The sequence below is a fragment of the Stomoxys calcitrans genome, chromosome 2 (assembly GCF_963082655.1).
Source record: "Stomoxys calcitrans chromosome 2, idStoCalc2.1, whole genome shotgun sequence".
In the NCBI taxonomy this organism is placed as follows: Eukaryota; Metazoa; Arthropoda; class Insecta; order Diptera; family Muscidae; genus Stomoxys; species Stomoxys calcitrans.
This window is the reverse complement of record NC_081553.1, coordinates 222,589,716-222,605,852: the sequence shown is the minus strand read 5'-3', so window position 1 is coordinate 222,605,852 and position 16,137 is coordinate 222,589,716. Positions and strand designations below refer to the sequence as shown.

The following is a 16,137-nucleotide window of genomic DNA, read 5'->3' as shown; positions in this document are numbered from 1 at the left end:
TGCGGATGAAATTGTAAGTGTAAAAATAGTATGACTAAACCTGGCACCATGCGAACAGGCGCAGACTAACGAGGTCTCTAATGCAAAATTGCAAAGTGACCTTTGAACATTTCATTAAGGAACAATGGCAAACTTCTCATACATCTCATTTTAAGAGCTGAGTATTGTATAGAAGTTTTTGTATGACTGCCATACCAAATGGTACAGTAACATATTTGATGTCGCCAGCCGTTTTTCTTTTTCGACAGGATTCGAACCCAGCGTCATAGGCAGTCTAGCTAACCACTGCGCTGCGGGGTCTCAAATGACAGCGACAAATAATCTACAAGGTTCACAGGTTCATTCATTACACATCGCACGCATATTCCCATTAAGGCTGGTACTGTATTTGCTTTTAGGGAAATTTTTTCATGATTACTTTTTTTAGATAATAGATTTTGAAGCAAGAAAACTTGTGGGATATTCCCTCATTACTTATGAAAAAATGTTCATAAAAGTATTACGTTTTGTTATTGAGATTTTTGTAGTGTTTCAGAAAAGTAACCCTGAAAAAAATGTCTCAATCCCATGGCAGCCGGTTGTACGTACCAGATTGACCCGATGGGGTCATTCACCGGCAAGAGCTGATGCCTCAGTGTACAACACACTGATACAACAACAACAACATGTGTCTTCACCTATGAAAAACTAATATAGTATCAGACTTATGCAGAGTTTACATGGCACATCTGATGTATGGTAATTGTAAAAGTATTGGTGAAAACAATGTTATATGCATCACATGTACACATAACCATCAGTCATGACTGAAAAATCAAAATCATTTGATTTTTTTCGATGAATGGTGGCGTCTATCGATTACCATTTACAAATAAATGTGTGATCATAAATTGACAGATATTGAAACACACGTTCTGTGCCAAATAAAGTTATAAAAGGAGAAGTAAAGTATGAAATATTTAATAAAATCAAAGCTGTAATCAACACGTACACACGATGAGTACGATCATGATGTGCCGTCTAAAAAGGGCCATTAAGTTAGGTTGAAAAGAGGGTGCAGGAATTCCGTACTACTTACAAAATACTTAATTGTTTTAATACCACTCCCCTAAGTTGGTTAATGTGTGGTATTGTGTCCCCACCTAAGTGCCGGTATCTGTTAGACGCGAAAGCCGAGCAATGACAAAGGAAATGCTCCAACGTCTCATCATCTTCTTCGCATGCCCTACACATCACTGACTCCCTTCTTACTTCCTTTCAGTAATAGCCTCGTCTTCTCACGATCTGGATCCCTTCATAAGAGTTTCGCCGTCCTACCGACCATTTTGCTGTTCCACAATGTTGCATGCGCATTCGTCGCCCACTCCCTTAACTCGGACTGCGTCGACCCGAAAGGCTTCGTGTTAACCAAGTGTACTGACGACAGTCCTCTGGCCTTCACGGAAAAATCGTCTGCCCTTTCATTTCCCCTTACTCCGTTATGGTCCGGCACCCAAACGATGCGGATTGTACCTTCCTCAGAGAAGGCATTAATCTCCTTCTTACAATGCAAGACTGTTCGTGACCTTGCCGTCCTGGTTGTTATTGCCCTTATGGCAATTTTACTGTTGTTAAAGATGTTCACACTCGACTTTCTCGCGTTAGCACCACACCATTTCACGCATTCCGTGATCGCCTGAATCTTCGCCTGCAGGACCGTACTATGGTCAGGCAGTCTCTGGGTTCGCAATGTAGACCCCAAGCCAACTCTGTGCTCTAGCTTTGATCCATTCGTGTAACATGATCTTCCAGATGGCAATACTAGGGTTCCGTCAATCCAAGACTGTGCCTATGGCAGCAGTGCCTCGCACTCGGTCCATCTCAGGTATCCGATCGGAAACCTCTTCCCTTCCTTCCAAGTTTCCTATCGTTGACTCGATTATACCGCGATGGTATGAGCTGCTCCCATCCCCAATCCATTCTCCCATCTACCCCTAAGCCGCAGTGGCTGCCTCACACTTAATCTGTATGTCAATGGGTCAGATATCTAGAATAGTCTCCAGTGCCCTAGTGTCGCTCCACCTATGTTCTCTGAACCTGTTGTATGGTCCTTATTGTTGCACTTTTTGTCCATAGCAGTCCACCAAACTACTGAGGCGTAAGTAAGTATTGGTCTACTCACGCTCCTGAAGAGCCAGTGCACTATCCTCGAATTCAGGCCCCATTTCTACATAGTACCCAACATCTGTGAGCCTTCTCAGTACGCTCCTGAATGTGACACTTCCAATTCAGTTTCCTATCCAAGATCCCACCAAGTATTTGATCTTGTCAGATATCGAAATCGTCTTATTGAGGGAACGTGGTGCGTTAAATTGGCCCACCTTCGCCTTCGCCGTGAACAGGCATATTTCAGTCTTCTCAATCTTCTCTCTTCCAGTCATATGCCATATGCAAGACCCTATCGGTCCTTCTGCATAGCTCGTTCGGATCCTTACCCTTAAAAGTATTATAACATCGTCTGCGTAGCAGACTGGTTCAAATCCCTCCTGAATGAGCATCCGTAATAGGTCATTTATGGTTGTCACCCATAGAAGAGGCGATAAAATGACCCCCTGTGGCGTGCCTTGTGCCACTTTCTCCTTTATATTTATGCCATAAGGTTTATCCAGTCTCTGAGGATTGGATCAGTGTGTCGGTCCGCACATTGTTAAAAGCCCCCTTGATGTCAAAGTATACCGCCAGGGGGTACGTTTTGGCATCGAAGGATTCTTCTATTTTATGCACAACCTCGTGTAGGGCAGTCTCTACCGACGTTCCCTTGACATAGCCATGCTGTTTGTATTTGAGCAGTTCGCTGGATGTCATACTTTTATCGTGGTGTCCACTATGCGTTCCATGGTTTTGAGTAGAAAGTACGTAAGGCTTATGGGTCTGTAGGCCTTTGGTGTCAAATAACTTGCTTTGCCGGGCTTGGGTATAAACACCACCCTTGCCTCCTGCCAGGCTTTCGGTGTATATGCAAGTCCTAGGCACGCCTTAAAAATTTTGGCCAGATGAGGCGCCTCTTTCTGTAGTAACGCTGGAAATATTCCATCAGGTCCGGGTGACTTAAATGGTTTGAAGCTCCTCAAGGATTCCTTTATCATAAACTCCGTACTTATAAGCCTTCGATCAACGTCATTATTCCAAGATTCCGGTGTTACTGTGAAAAATGGGTTTTCATCAAAAGCCTCAACATGTCATCCGTTGTCTCTGCTCTCACTCTCATGTCGTGTACTAAAGTTTCACTTTGGACATGGGTTTTTGAGAGAAACTTTTTCATATTGGCGTCGTCATTAACGCTATCGACCTGTTCGCAGAAAAGCTTCCAGGAGGCACGTTTTGTCGCTCTGGTAATCCTATTGCATTCCTTGAGCCGTGTGTTATACACACCCCAATTAACTTCCGTTCTTTTACGACGTGCTCTGTTAGATATCAAAGATTTTATATGATAATAATCTGTTCATGTAACTTATAAGCGAGCAAAAATATTTACAAGCTTTTTTTGATTTTTAAAACATTTCATATATGGTTTCCCCCTTACCACCAACCTCTCTACTTTAAACGCCTACAACCAACTTACCGCTAAAAGGCAAAACAAAACTAAAGCTCATTTAAAATTGAGGTGAATGTCATTATAGTTAATAATGCAAAACAAACAACAAAATACAAATCACAATTGCTTAGCTATTATTAGCCTCATACAATCGAATACAAAATAAATAGCCAGCCTTACACAATGTCAGGGTGAAAACAAAAACCAAACGAACGAGAACAATAGCAAGTGTCACAAAAAAACACATATAATTTTAGCAAATACAAGATTTAAATATACATTTGTATTCTAGACTAAAGATGAATGAATTATGATTCCAAAAAATATTTTGTAAAAATTTAATTTTTTACCAAACAAGTTTATGTCAACACTGGATTTTATATAAAATAAAATTTTTATATAATAAACGATATAAATAACTTCTCAGCCAAGTAATCATCAAATCTCTGGAGGACATACAGTGACCCAAAAAATTATTCGTACACCCTCAATAAAATTTTAAAAGCTATCAAGAGACACCATTTTGCTATTTTTTCTAACTTTGGGATATACACTCATTTCTCTCTGAAAAGGAAAAAAAATTATAATGCGTCCCTAAAAGATCTTGGACGCGGAGAACTAATAAATGAAGAAAAAACCAGTAAGGAAAGGCAAAAGTCGGGAGGTGCCGACTTTATAATACCCTACACATACCCTATAGGAGGTACAAAGTTGGAGCTATGACTAATTCTGAACCAATTTTGACAGACCTCGCCGGATTACTGCAAATCGGTCTAGAATATATATATGAGAGCTATGTCTAAGTCTGAACCGATTTTGAGCAAACTTTATGGACATTGTGGAAGTCGTCGAGGGAAGCGTTGCAGTGGCTCTGAGAGTTAAAATCGGGCGATATATATATCAGAGCTATACAAACATATGAACCGATTTCCCTGAAATTCGCCAACAACGTCGGTAGTCATCAGAAAATTGTTCCTGCAAAATTTCGAGAGAATCGGGTAACAAATGATAATTTTATTGCAGTATTACTGCAAATCGGACGAACATATAAATGGGAGCTATTGGGTTGCCCAAAAAGTAATTGCGGATTTTTTAAAAGAAAGTAAATGCATTTTTAATAATACTTAGAAAAATATACTTTTTTTACACTTTTTTTCTAAAGCAAGCTAAAAGTAACAGCTGATAACTGACAGAAGAAAGAATGCAATTACAGAGTCACAAGCTGTGAACAAATTTGTCAACGCCGACTATATGAAAAATCCGCAATTACTTTTTGAGCAACCCAATATATCTAAATCTGAACCGATTTTTTCCAATTTCAATAGGCTTCGTCTCTAGGACGAAAAACATGCCAATACCAAATTTGAAGATGATCAGATGAAAATTGCCTCCTGTAGTTTGTACACAAATTAACATGGACAGACAGACGGACATAGCTAAATCGAATCAGAAAGTGATTCTGAGTCGATCGGTATGCTTATCAATGGGACTATCTCCTTCCTTTTGGGTGTTACAAACTAATTCACTGAGTTATAATACAGTTATAATACTCTGTACCACAGTAGTGGTGTAGGGTATAAAGAGCAACAAAAAAATATTCGTACACATTGTGTTTGCGAGATTTTTCTTGCAAATATAACGGTTCTTGCAATCTTTGTTTTCAATTTATTCGCTAAGACAGTTATGATGGTGCGTTATCTTGCTTTTATAATTGATACTCGACCAGTTGCGCATTAATATTTATTGCAAATAGGCAAAATGGGACGAATTGCTGACTTTGCTTTGGATATTCGGAAATTAATACTAAAACTACATACAGAAAATAAATCTTTGCGTGAAATTGGAAAGATCATTGGTAGAGCAGCCTCCACGGTTTAAAGCGTGATAAAAAATATGATGACAGTGGTCATTTGGTCTCCAAATAAGAACGCTGGAAGACCGAAAACGTTATCTCATCGTGAGGAGCTTAATATAATAAAGTATGTGGCTCAAAATCCGAGACCAACTGCTAGAAAAATATCCAAACAGATTAAGAAGTCACCAATAAAAACGTAAATCATCAAACTACCTGCACAGAGCTCGTAAAGAAAGTAGAGATGCATGCCGAAAGGCTTTAATTTCCAAAAGCAACAAAAAGAAACGGCTGGAGATCGCTAAACGCTACATTAAAGAACCCGATTCTTTTTGGGAATGTACAATATTTAGCGACGTTTCAAAATTAAATTTATTTGGACCTGAGGGACCCATTAACGTTTCGAGAAAAGTCAATACTGCTATGCAATAAAAGAACCTTATTCCAACTGTAAAGCAAGGTGGGGTAAATGTAATGGTTTGGGAAAGTACGGCTGCATTTGGAGTAGGCTTGATGACATTTGTGAACGAAAAAATGGACAAGCAAGTGTATTTGAACATTCTCAAAAATAATTTGCATGCCAGTGTGAGAAAACTTGGACGAGACTTGTCAAACTTTTTGTTTCAACAAGACAACGACTTCACGCACACGTCAAATCTTGTACGTGAATGGTTGTTATATAATTGTAAGCAGCTAAAAACGCCTCCTCAATCCCTGGACCTTTAGAAGAATTTGGAAACATTTTGTCAAAGGAATCCCTTAGAACCCCATTAAGGACTGAGTGGGACAATATTTCTGCAAATGACATATCCACCCTGGTGAAAAGTATGCACCGTCGTTTAGAGGCCGTTATCAAAGCTAAAGGAGGTCCAACAAAATACTAAACATTACTTTTATTGACTATTTGTCTTCATACATATTTAAAAAATCTCGATGTACGAATAATTTTTTTGGACAATTGGATAATTGGACTTTTTTTTTCGTTATTTTTTATTCATAAAAATTGAGAAATGTATGGTTCTTTTGCTTCATAACAAAATTTGCACTTTACTCTTACCAGTAAAATTTTAAATTGTTTCTTTATGATATATAGTGCTTTTTTCGAACATATTTCAATATGAAAGCTGTGGGTGTACGAATACTTTTTTGATTCACTGTATTCCTGAAATCAAAAGGCGCACTTGATTGCCGCGAATCTCTCAACGAGATGGCTGAACAGTTTAAAATCTTCTGTTCTGGTTGCCGGACTTCTAGGAAAACTCTAGCTCTAAGTAAGCTCTTATTCTTCGACACATGTTGTAGATTTCAAAGAGAAATAGGCAAGCCTTTTTACACCTTGCATGTCATACGACACCCATATTCAACACACACTGATCATACTCTTACATGCACAGTTAGTATCGGTGTCATGAGATAATATGCATTACAAATAATCCTTGATAGAACTTGGGCTCTTCGATATAATGGCCTAAGACGTTGAGTGAAGAAGTGAATGAACTTTATGGCTTATGCCGACTAAAATGTATTTGGCCAAAACAAACAACAAAGTGTTTGGGTATTAAAAAACGAATTCCACTACAATCAAAGATAAACCAACAAAATAACATATCAACAGCTTCAGTGGAAGAGACAAAGCAATAAAATGTCAAATTAGGAAAAATAGCAGCATATCTTAATTCGAATTCAAAATAACAGCCGGCAAATAGGTACTAAACTTTACTCCATATACATATAGAGAATGTGAAACAAAAATCGAGGAAAAAGGCAATGGTGCTTTTGGCCGTTCATATGACGACGTTTGACTCCATAAGGGAAGAGTGCAATCAAAAACCTAGCAAATGATGCAATAAATTTGAAGTAAATGTTATTGCCTCATACAAATATGGCCAAATCTGGTCCATACTCATGGTCCACTCAAGTCAGTGTAACGACGAAAATCGGGAGTAAATGCGCTCTTTCTGGGCTCAAACATCTAAATTGGGAGATCGCTTTATCCAAACTCGGCACGGTTGTTCATTGAAATTGGGTCAGAAATACGACTTTATAAACTGAAGATTTCTCATCGGGAGATCAGTGTAAACTGTTTAATATAATGATATAGGACATTTTTATACCCACCAGCATAGTATGGGGGAGTACTAATCTAGTCAATCCGTTTGTAGCACCTCGAAATATTCGTCTAAGACCCCGTAAACCCCGTCCATTCGCCCGCCTGTCGAAACCACGATAGCGGGCCAACGCGTAAAGCTAGGCGATTGAAATTTTGCACAAATACTTAGTATTGATGTAGGTCGTTGGGGATTTGAAATGAGCCATATCGGTTCAGATTAAGATATATCTTCCACATAAACCGATCTTCCGTTTTGACTTCTTGAGCCTTTACAAACCGCAATTATTGTCCTATATGGCTAAAATTTTTGAGATAGCGTTCTGTAACAACTTCCATCAACTGTGCCAAGTATGGTTTACATCGGTCCATATACTGATATAGCTGCCATATAAACCGATCTTGGATCTTCACTTCTGAGCCACTAGAAGGCGCAATTCCTGCCCGATTTGGCTGCAATTTTGCATGAAGTGATTGCTATGACTTCCAAGTATGGTTCAAATCGGTACATAACCTGATGTAGCTGCCATATAAACCAATCTGGAATCTTGGCTTCTTAAGCCTGTAGAGGTCGCGATTCTTATCCGGCTTCTCGCATGACCATCAGATTACGTGTTCAATATGGTCTGAATCGATCTATAGCCTGATACAGCTCCCATATAAACCGATCTTCCGATTTGACTCCTTGAGCCCTAAACAAGTGGCCCTGAGCACAAGCCGCAATTATAGTCCAAATTGGCTAAAATTTGCAGATAGCGTTATGTAACAACTTCCAGCAACTGTTCGAAATACAGTCCGAATCGGTCTATAACCTAATATAGCTCCCATACAAACCAATCTCCCGATTTGACTTCTTCAGCCCTTACAAGCCGCGTTTTTATCCGATTTGGCTGAAATTTTGCATACAGTGTTCTGTTTGGACTTTCAACAACTTTACCAATTACTTTCCAAATCGGTCTGTATCCAGTTATAGCTCCCATATTTTAGCAGAATCCATGGTGTGGGTTTCCAATATTCGGTCCGGCCGAACTAAGCACGCTTTTACTTGTTTAACTTAAGGCAGTAGGGTGATTTCAACAAACAGACGGACGTGTTTTTCTAGATCCTCTATGAATAATGACGATCTAGTAATTTGAAGAGTTGAAAATGTATATAATGTAATTTGATGTGTTCAAAATGGAATGTCAAAATGGCCAATTGATCGGCAGTGGCTAAAAATACACGCTATACCCCATTTTTGGCTTGTAGAATATTTGGTAGGTTTTGGTCTGTTTTGGTTGGATTTTTCTTAAATTTTTGTAGGAAATAATTTTCTTGAGTGGCAACACTGGTTTGGAGTTTAATGAAGTTTAGATTAGGACCCTTTATAACATGAGAAAAAGATAATTGTTTTCAAAATGCCTGCGGGTATAAGGGCTAAATATTTACATAGGTATATAATCATTATGTTTTTGTTGAACACAAAAAAAACTAAGATCAAAATATTGGGTTGCCCTAAAAGTATTTGCGGATTTTTCATATAGTCGGCGTTGACAAATTTTTCAGCTTGTGACTCTGTAATTGCATTATTTCTTCTGTCAGTTATCAGCTGTTACTTTTAGCTTGCTTTAGAAAAAAAGTGTAAAAAAGTATATTTGATTAAAGTTCATTCTAAGCTTTATTAAAAATGCATTTACTTTCTTTTAAAAAATCCGCAATTACTTTCTGGGCAACCCAATATAAAACAAAATCGAATAAAAAAAAAAACTTTTTTTGTTATTGTTGTAGCAGTGTGTTTTACTCTATGTTTTGTCTGCTTGGTTCTGTTGAATATCCAGAACCAGGAACTGGGCGACTAAGGTGAGGTGCGCCCAGAGGAATCTCGATCTGAGTCGAGTGGGTCTGGCTGGGCAGTTGAACGGATGACGTGTGGTCCCAGGTCCCAATTGGGGCACACATCCTGCACGCTGGCATCTATCTGGATCTCTGGTTCAGAGATGGTTCTTATAACGTCACATACTTTTATAAAATATCGTAAACGTCATACACCTCCAAAAAGCTCTGCTACTTGTTAAGACAACGCATCGTTGTTTGAGAATGGGTGTTGTTGCTAGAGCTCCTATACAAGTATTTCAAAATTTTATGATGAAAAGTTTTTGTTTGAAATCTTTTTATAGCTAGCGCTCAACAGTTTGACAACATAAGGATAACCTAGAAAAAAATTGAAAATTCGGTACAAATTTGAGATGAAATTTTTATCTAACTAGATACAATTTTATCTGAAGGAAGATATAATTGGATCTGAACATACCATTTTTTTACTCGGGTATACTCAAATGCCACCAGTATTAGTGAGGGGAAACAACAGCTGAAAATGCTTTTCATGTTCTCGACTGAATTGCTTTTTCTGTTCTCGACAGGTGTAAAATTGGGAGATCGGTTTATATGGGAGCTATGCCAGGTTATGGACCGATTCAAACTATTTGGCACATATGTTAAAGGCCATAGAAAATTTCATATTACAAAATTTCAGCGAAGTTGGATAAGATTTGCGATCACTACAGGCTCAAGAAGTATAAATGAGAGATCGGTTTATATGGGGGCAATATCTAAATATGGACCGATATAGCTCATTTACAATCCCAACCAAACTACACTAGTAGGAAGTATTTGTGCAAAAATTTCAAGAGCACAGCTTTACTCTAAAAAAACATAAATCTAGCCAGAGTTACAAGATATTGAGAGCAACGAACATCTGATTCAAACTTTTGTGAATTTATGATTATGGGCACATTGGTGAAAAGGTTAGAAACATTTTCGATGACTTATTGTTCAATTTTGTTGGACGAAAAATATTAAATGAAAGTGGAAGTGAGAAAAATTTAAAATGTAATTTAGTTTTATATAAAATATTATAATTTCGGATCAACCTTTTTTTTTGCTGAAGTCGCCAGTTCAATTAAAGCCGCTCGAGCCAATAAAAATGGCGTCATTGTGGTAAAGCCTATAAAGCATTCGATGTCAGGAAAATGGGCAAAGGCATCCGGCTACTCAATCAAAGAAAAGATTAAAGTTATGGTGCCTTAGGTAGTCTGGTAGCCAAGAAACTTTTAGCACTACTCCCAAGACTTGCTAGAACATTTTCAAGTGTTGAGTGTCGGCTTGGATTTCTCAAACTGCATATTCGCCAAATCCCCATCAGGTAAGGACGTATCCGTTGGCAATTCATCGTGACTCTTACCAAGACTTTCGATATGCTATGCTTGTATGTATGCATGTATATGGCATTTCAAATGCAAATTTCTTCTCCCATACCACTGAGTGCTCTCCCATCCAAGTTCAAGCTCAATGATAACGGGCTGCTTTTTAAACCGAGTCAAAACGGCGTGCCGCAGAGTCACAACTCTTTGGGGACCAATACCCGACACGGGATGGTAATGAGCACCACACTAGTTGGAACTGGGGGCTCCTATTTGTGTGGTGTTTATCGTCATAATGAGAAGTACAACTCGATAGTGGTATGCTTCGTGTACGGAGTACTGCAATTACAGTTACGGACAGGAAGTGTGACTCGATTGTGATCTGTGATCACACGACACACATAACCTGTTAAATTGCCCAGCCAGACCCACCCGACTCAAGCACAAATTCCTGGAAGCACCCCACCTTAGTTGCAGATTTCCTGGATCTGGATATTCAAAGGAGTCAAGCAGACAAAAGAGAGAACACAACACGTTGCTACAACAACAACGGCAACGATCCCGCGGCGATCGGTCGGAAATGTGGCTACAACAACAATGCATGAAGGAGGGTTCTTTAGAATTGGCTCTGTAAAATTTATCGCACTTTTAATTGGCTTATAAATGTAACCAGAAAATTTCCCTGATTCTTCACACTTTTAAGATTATCGGGAGATAAAGAAAAAAAATTGGGTAATTTTTCATAATCAGCCAACCTAGTACAAAATAAATTTAAACTGAACCCTGACAAATTGGTCCTTATTGTTTGTTATAACTGATTAAAAGTCGATGAGAAAATATTTTTGATTTTGATATCCCACTTTTGTTGCACTTCTTTTATCTCCATATCAGTTTTATAGTTAACAATTTGCAGATATTCATAGGTAGTTTTTTTTATTAGCAAAATATTTAGGACAACACAGCACATTTTTCTTATTTGTAAACAAATAAAATAAAATGCGCTGACCAAAGAGTAATTCTTTTCCCTCTTTGGCGCTGACATAACATTAAACAGAAAAAAAGAAACATTAGAATAAAAACAAAATGAAGAAAAAAAGAACTAAGAGAGTAGAGAAGGGAAGAATAATGAATGATGGATACACACACACACAACTCAAACTTACAATCGGGCTGCTCAAAAACGTACACACACACACCCAAGTAAAAAAGAAAACAAAAACACACCGTACCAACGAACCACGAACCTGCTGCTAAGAACTCAAACGAACAAATGTAAGCCACTTGGACGCGGCTGTGAGGGAGGATGTATACCAGGAAGTAAGAGGATAATAAGAACCATGTGAATAGACTCAGTCAGACCCAGCAGAGAGAGATAGGGAAGAATGGGAAAACAAGAAAACTTTAGTTATTGCCAGAAGAGGAGATACAACAAGAAAAAAAGGGCGCTTTTTCTCAAATGAATGGGGGGCGGGGGGAGATATGCTTCACTGGGAAACTGCTGTATTAGGCGGGGGATTGCAAGTATACTAAATATCTATTGATTTTTTTTCTTCAAATATTTTGCTTGGTTGACACTTTCAATTGGAATGGCACACACTAGTAGATATGGAACTAATTTTTATTTCATTTTAAATTAAATATTTCCTATTTTCTACTAGAAAATAGCGGCTTAAATTTCTCTTTAATATAGTTAAAAGTGGTCAAACAACGCTTGCTTAGTTTTTTTTCATCAAACATAGAACAGAAAAAATACCATCATCTCACGTATCACGTAGAGAAAAAGCAGACAGGCAGGCCGAAAAAAAACGTAACACGCCTTTTCTAATGGGAAAATCTGTAAAACTTGTTTGGTTATTCTTAACACACTTATTTCTTTTAATTTTTACTACAATTTTAAGCAAAATTGTCGAATATTCTTGGAAAATAAACACCAACTCACTATTTTTCTCAAACAATTTGGTATTGATTTTTTTCTTGAACAAATACTGCACCACACTTTGCACACTTTTATTCTACTTCTGGTGGCTAGAAAGAACACAGAGGGCAAATATTTTTTGTGTGGTGTATTTGTTAATGTGTAATTTATAATAAAACAACACTATTGATGGGTTATATTGATTTCTTTGCACATCATTAATGAAAATAGCTGGGCTGGCTAACCTTCTTATATTTCGTCGTCACCAACAAAACAATTCACAAATTTTAAACAATTTATTATTTGCCAGACACAGAGACACAACAGCACATCTTTTGCACTTGTAACTTTAGGAGGCTTCTCGAATTGTTTGTTTTTGTAAGAAACACGAAATATATTATTAATTTTGAGAGCTCTTAAAATTAGTTTGTTTCTTCATTACTTCTTGTGTATTCGTAAGTAATTGGAATGACCGTTCTCGACGAAAGTGGAATGAAGGAATGGTGAGTAGTCGGTACACATATAAGTAACTGCAAATAAGTTTCAATTAATCTAATATCCTAGTTAGTTTCTATCAGAAACGTAACGTTCTAACGTATGGATGTTTTTTTGTTTCGTGAAGTTTAAGTTTATAAGTATGAAATTGAGTGAATAATTTTGCTTTCATTATATAGACACATCGAAATTTTACACCAACTTCCAATTTAATGAAAATAAAAACGAAGACGTTAAGTAAACGAGTAATTGGTTCATATATGGTTCGTTTTGTATTAGAATCATGATAGTTAGTGAAATAAACGTAACGTTACCAAATTGATAAATTCAAAATCTCAATGTAAATGGCCATGGCGAAACAATTAAAGGTGTTATCATTTGTACAACAACCACAAATCATATGCTGCAATCCGCCATCTTGTCATCAAGCTGATCATCGACCAAGAAATTTGAGTACGTTCGCGTACATCAGCAGAGAATATGCGAGAAAGAAGATTACCACAAAGAGAATTCAAGCAAAAATCAGTCATATTAATACCGTCAGACCCGGCAGGCTGTTAACAGCTGTTCGCGTGAGACCACCTTTTGAAATCCTCGTGAGGGAAATGTTTCTCGGAGTTCATAAATGTGATTTTTTTTTAAATCCATAGCAATTTTGCCACGTCAAAACGTAATGATCTGTGAATAAATATGTTTCGTTCGTCCTCTTTAATTTTTGTCATTCAAATTGAATGATGACACTATATGTTTTAATAAACGACGATAGTAAGAGACCACCATAGCGCAGAGGTTAGCATGTCCGCCTATGACGCTGAACGCCTGGGTTCGAATCCTGGCGAGACCATCAGAAAAAATGTTCAGCGGTGGTTTTCCCCTCCTAATGCTGGCAACATTTGTGAGGTACTATGCCATGTAAAACTTCTCTTCAAAGAGGTGTCGCACTGCGGCACGCCGTTCGGACTCGGCTATAAAAATGAGGCTCCTTATCATTGAGCTTAAACTTGAATCGGACTGCACTCATAGATATGTCAGAAGTTTGCTCCTGTTGCTTAGTGAAATGTTCATGGGCAAAATTTGCAATTTTTGTAAGCGGGCTTTAGCTAAACGGGGATAATATTTTTCTCCATACATACTAAGCTAGAAAATCCGCATAATGGGTAAGTAAAACACCCCTGACAAAAAAAGTACAAAATACGAGTTTGAACGCTAGGAACATGAAACTGAAGTACGTTTGAAGAAAAATCCACAACATTTTGTAGTATAGTTATTATATGATAGGTTTTGATGAGATTACGAATTAAAAAAAATTTTAACATGGATGCAGAAGGACCTGTGGCTTAATCTCCTGCTAGGGATTATGGCTACTACTAGCACGTGCATTAATGAGGTGCACGAAGTTGTAGATGTTGTAGAGCACACCTACATTGCGAGCGTGGGGTTGGTTAGCGACGTTTCGCCAGAAACAATAGTCCAAAGGAGAACGATAAATTCGGAGGCGGTGATTAGATACGCCGAACGAATACTATACATCAAGAAATATTTTGGAGCTTGAGGATTAGTATGAATGCGGAGTTCTGGGCGCATATACAATAAAGATTAAGTGGATAATACCCAAATATGGGATCCACGTCGAAGTAATGCGAACGCAGTTCAGTGTTGGAACTAATCAGGTTCCATTGATACCAATGGAACACGGCATACGGCGAGAGACGCATTCATTAGATGCGTAATGCATACTGACCCGCAAAAACAATGCATATACCTTTTACTTCAATATACCTAGTTCATGTTGTCGTAGCTACTTACTTTTACGAGTTGGCTTGCATTCTTGGCCAGTTTTAATTTAGTTTGGTCGTTTCGAAGAGCTGAAGGAAGTCTTGCCAAATATTTTTTGTTGTAGAACCTTTTGCAGGCCGCCGCAGCGCTGAGGTTAGCATGTCCACCTATGGCGCCGTACGCCTGAGTTCGAATCTTGACGAAAACATCGGAAAAAATTTTCAGCTGCGGTTACCCTCCTATTGCTGGCAACATTTGTGAGGTATTATGCCATGTAAAAACTGCTACCCAAACACTCGGCTATAAAAAGGAAGCCCCTTATACATTTTTTAATTTCAATTTGAAATGAATTGGCAGGGTACCACTCTTTACCAGGTTGTACTTTCGAAGTTGGTGTCCCCACCAACTGTAAATTCTAACACGCGTCACTTCAGACGAATTCTAAATGCAAAGTGATCCCTTATCATTAAGCTTAAACTTGAATCAGACATCATTACAGCACTCATTGTGAGAAGTTTGTTACTTAATGGATTTTCATGGGCAAATTTCACCTTTTTGTATATTCATAATCTTCTTAATTTATGAAGAAATGTTTAAAATATATATTTTGTTAAGATTATTGATGAAATATGTTGAGATTTTTCTATGAAGCACGAAATTAATTCCCACCATGAATTAATATTTCCATTAAAAAAACACGGCTATTGTAGATAACATAACAAACAGCCTCCAAATAAAATCTTATTAGAAATCAAGCAGGTGGAAGTGGGACAACTGTCATGTACACTTGATTATCACTGAACATACCCTCTAGAATGAAATTTGTTCGTAGTCACTTCTACAATTTTTGAAAACTTTTTGTATGTCATTATCGTTGTATTTTATTCGTCACTAAATTTGTTAAAACCTCCAATCTTTAAATTACTTTGTTGTTTATATTATTTTTGTTTATAAATGGTAGAATAGAGAGAAATTAAAGATGGAAGCAATGCCTAATAGGGATGTAAATTGACATGTAATGTTGGTCTTCTCTCTGGTTTCTCTTTGTTTGCATGTGTATGTGTTTGTGGTTTTTCTCTCTCTTACAAGAGATGGCAATTCTCAAGTACCGTTTTTAGTATCCTTTTGTTTTGACATTAAAGTTATTCAGTATTGGCTCAAAATTCGAAAATTACGAGCTAAGATACACAGAAAAAAATTAAAACTAGGTTCAGGTACAAAATGTGTGCATTCAATAAA

At 37.7% G+C, this 16,137-nt stretch overlaps 1 protein-coding gene across 7 annotated transcripts in view; it reads right to left on the bottom strand.

Annotated features, from left to right (window-relative positions):
• Positions 1 to 13,095, bottom strand: part of LOC106090796 (protein AF-17) — a 90,316-nt gene extending 77,221 nt beyond the window's left edge. For 6 of the 7 annotated variants that reach the window (XM_013257138.2, XM_013257104.2, XM_013257131.2 and 3 more), the window contains exon 1: positions 12,873 to 13,095. The gene's annotated coding sequence lies outside the window, so the exon portion shown is untranslated. Of the gene's footprint in view, positions 1 to 12,651; positions 12,831 to 12,872 lie in introns of those variants that run through there. The other variant, XM_059362913.1, reaches the window with a different exon arrangement.
• Between the last annotated feature and the right edge of the window lie 3,042 nt (positions 13,096 to 16,137).